This window comes from Adiantum capillus-veneris, chromosome 9 (genome assembly GCF_014529385.1).
Source record: "Adiantum capillus-veneris isolate H3 chromosome 9, ASM1452938v2, whole genome shotgun sequence".
Taxonomy (NCBI): domain Eukaryota; kingdom Viridiplantae; phylum Streptophyta; class Polypodiopsida; order Polypodiales; family Pteridaceae; genus Adiantum; species Adiantum capillus-veneris.
In genome coordinates, this window is record NC_140939.1 from 44,631,510 (window position 1) to 44,634,497 (window position 2,988).

The 2,988-nt window shown below is 38.8% G+C and overlaps 1 pseudogene; it reads left to right on the plus strand.

Moving 5' to 3' along the window:
* Nucleotides 1-363: 363 nt before the first annotated feature.
* On the plus strand, nucleotides 364-2,445 carry LOC147450425 (phosphatidylinositol 4-kinase gamma 3-like; annotated as a pseudogene).
* Nucleotides 2,446-2,988: the final 543 nt, after the last annotated feature.

The following is a 2,988-nucleotide window of genomic DNA, read 5'->3' on the forward strand; positions in this document are numbered from 1 at the left end:
GATACCGCTGGAAAACTGAAGCAAAACGAGATTGAAAGTGACATGTGGGAAGAGAGAGAGAGAGAGAGAGAGAGAGAGAGAGAGAGAGAGAGAGAGGGAGAGGGAGGCCACGTCTGAGTGAGTGCTTGCAAGGGAGCGATTTTTTTTTGTAGGTATCCTGAGGAGAGCACATTGCAAGGTCGTTGCAGGTGTGTCGACGCGAGATTTTTTGCGAGCGGATAGAATCGCGATGTAAGGAAGGGTAGGTGTGGGGCTTTTCGCATTAGCGCACTCAGAGCGCGGGAGCACGAAGATGCAGACGGCAAGTTGAGTTTGTGTTTTGACTTGGGTACTTTTGTGTTTGATTCCTTGGCAAAGACGCAAATGGAAACCTCTATCCCGAGTGCCATGAGAAAGGGCAAGAGCACGAGAAACCTGCATATGGCACAGGGTAGAGAGTATGCATGTGTTCCCTGCAAGAATGAAGACGAGCAAGGCGAGTTCAGCCAGCGGGAGGTGCAAGGATGGAGGGAGTACGTGGGAATGGAGGAGAGTGTACTTTCACTTTCGAGAATGAGAAGATGGAATCTTCACGCTTAATAAATTAATGAATTGGATCTGGATCCAATATTGGTCTTAGAAAAAGCCTCTTGATAAAACAAAGCCAAATATATCAATAAAAATTATATTTTTGTTAAATAACAAAATCTCCACAAAAATTATCTTTACATGCTTAGGTGGAGTGAAACTCAACTTATACATTTATTCTATGTACAATTGAAAGTCTTTTGTTTTTACAGCGTAGCTTGTTAGGCTTTTCATTTCCATGTGCATGTCAAATCTTACCCTTCACTTTTGCATTTTACATTAGATGTTTGCTCTATTTTTTGTGAAGTGAACCAACGCATGACAAGTGGAGCCTTCTTCTTGCTTGAAAATTTTAAGTTGCATTATATATAGTATATATATGTGTGTGTGTATATATATACATGTATATATGTGTGTGTTTTCGTATGTGTGTTATATAGCCCCTTTTTTGGCATATTTATCGTATGCAACTTCAACGTTGTTTGGACATGTCTCTAGATTTTCTCGAAGGGTTATTAAAACTTCCAAAAGAAGGTAATTTGTCTTGAAAAATAGAGAGAGAGAGAGAGAGAGAGAGAGAGAGAGAGAGAGAGAGCCATTTGCAACAAAGCGTAACCATCGCTATTGGTCTTTTCTTATCCCTTGGGATTGATGAGAGTCATCTTTGGAGCACAATGATAATGTCTTAGTAAACTATTATTAATCACATCATATTATTCCAAGACTCTCAAAGTCGTGACGGTTTGCTTATAAACAAATATCGATTGAATTGTGCAAGGTTTTTATGTAAAGCACTAGAGACTGACATAAGGAGGCCGTGAGCTTTGCTGTCAAGATGCTTTAGTGAAGGATTATGGTCCGACAAATGGAAAGTGTGTGCATTTGGTTGTGAAAGTTTTAGAATAATAGGCAGTGACAATTAAAACAATTAGTGGCAAGGAGCATGCTTTTAGAACTGATAGAAGGAAGACTTGGAATAAAGGTTATTAATGAAAGAAGCTAGATTTGCTACTCACAAGCTACAACTCGGACTGAAAGGTCATAATCTCAAAGGATGACATGTTAATTGAGTAATTTTTAGTGGGGAATGATGCTATAGTGCACTTATTTTTAAGCAACACTGTAAAAACAATAATGCATGCTATTGGGGCTGACATAAGAGTTATTAGAAGTTTCTCACAAGGTGATGGGCAAACAAATTAATGTTGCATGGAAAAATGAGGAGGCTTCCATCAAGCAAAGTAGAAGAAAAAATTGACGATCGTTACCTAACAAAAAGTGGTAATGTTGAAAGCTTCTCAAAATGTAGCATATCGTAAGTGGTGTAGATCTCTTGGAGCATATCAAAACTATTCTAGAAGAGGGACATGCTCTTGTTTTAGCTCGTGATGGGTCTTGAGGTGTATATTTTATGCAAGATGAATTTGAGTCTTCCATTATTGGGTTTTTCAAACCAACAGGATAAGAAACCTATGGTTGTAGATAACCCTACGTGTCCACCTGTTTCTAAGAATGGAGAAGTCCTTAAACGAGGGTGCTTTGTGTGGAGTGGTAGCTTTTCTTTTGGATCATAAGGATGATGATAAAACATGCAGGTAAAAGCTCATTGGTTTTGCAGGAGTCCCCTCAACAACTTTGGTGAAATGCCACCATGAATCTTTTGGCCTGTCAAAAACTGTAGAAACTACTTCAACCCTTCCAAAAATAGGGTCTCTTCAAATGTATGTACATGCCAAAAGAAACTGTGACGTCTCAGTTTCCTGTAGAAGAATTACACACGAAGTACACAAGATTGTCATTCTTGACATACACCTTGCTAATATTGACAAAAATGGCACAAACATATTGTCTTGCAAGGAAGCAAATGATTTAGAATAGAGAAACACATTGGAGAAGCGGATGATTCAAAATAGTTCAACATGCATTAGGGAAGTGGGTTCTACACAGCAAACACTGCATCAAGCTCAACCTGCTCCTTGCATGTGTAGCCACCAGGGATTTTAATTACGCGATGATGCATTTTGTTAAATGTTAATTATTGTTGTTATTATCACTATTTTTTTCATGTTAATAACATATCTAATGTCATGACCTATGATAACCGGTAGAAAACGTAGAACCGGCGGGACAACCAACAATCCCGGCAAACCCGGCGGGCTTGGCGGGACAAGCAAGAATCCCGCTGGACCCGTCATGTACCCCCACCATATTTGGCGGCTCTATATAACCCTATAGTAGACATCACATCACATCACCTCTTCCTCTAAATTTGGTCATCCTTTAAAATTTAGAAGAAAAAGTAAAGGTAAAAAAATGAATAGTCTTTAAAAAAATTAAAACCTAATGTAACTCTGATCATGGATCATTAGTTTTTTTTGGGACTGAACTGATTCTTGAAAGGAGGTAGAAAGGTGAATCTTT